This window comes from Poecilia reticulata, linkage group LG22, assembly GCF_000633615.1.
Source record: "Poecilia reticulata strain Guanapo linkage group LG22, Guppy_female_1.0+MT, whole genome shotgun sequence".
In the NCBI taxonomy this organism is placed as follows: Eukaryota; Metazoa; Chordata; class Actinopteri; order Cyprinodontiformes; family Poeciliidae; genus Poecilia; species Poecilia reticulata.
This window is the reverse complement of record NC_024352.1, coordinates 6,316,362-6,316,891: the sequence shown is the minus strand read 5'-3', so window position 1 is coordinate 6,316,891 and position 530 is coordinate 6,316,362.

Sequence of the window (530 nt, the reverse complement as noted above, 5' to 3'; positions counted from 1 at the left end):
CCACCACCCCCCAGTTCAGTGATGGGTAGGAGTCAGAACCATTCACTTTCACTGAATCACTCTGTCTGTGATAGTTTCCGAGCCTCGGGTCTCTCTCTACTCTACACGTTTTCACAATAGGAGGCTGTTGAGTCACGACGTTTAACAGGAACATCGCCTAATTAGAGAGCCACCTTTGATTATGTTTGGTCTAAAACTCAAAACAGTATAAAACCCCCACTTAAAACTCAAGTTTCTAACAAATGTAGTCTCTAATTTACCAAAATGGGTTGTTCTTTATGATCACATTCCTATAGATAGGCGCAAAAAAAAATAAAAAATTGTACATGCGCACAAGGATACCGCTTTAGAGGGGGTGCCAGAATTATTTCTGTACTTACTGCAACTTGCATGTGTAAATATGATCAATAACAGAGGTTTAGGGTTAGGGCTATAATGTATCTGCATACTCCTCAGAAAGTTTCTAGTTGCACCCCTGGCCTAGAGTGATTTGAAAATAATATGTCCTGCCAAGTACACTGTTTCTCTTT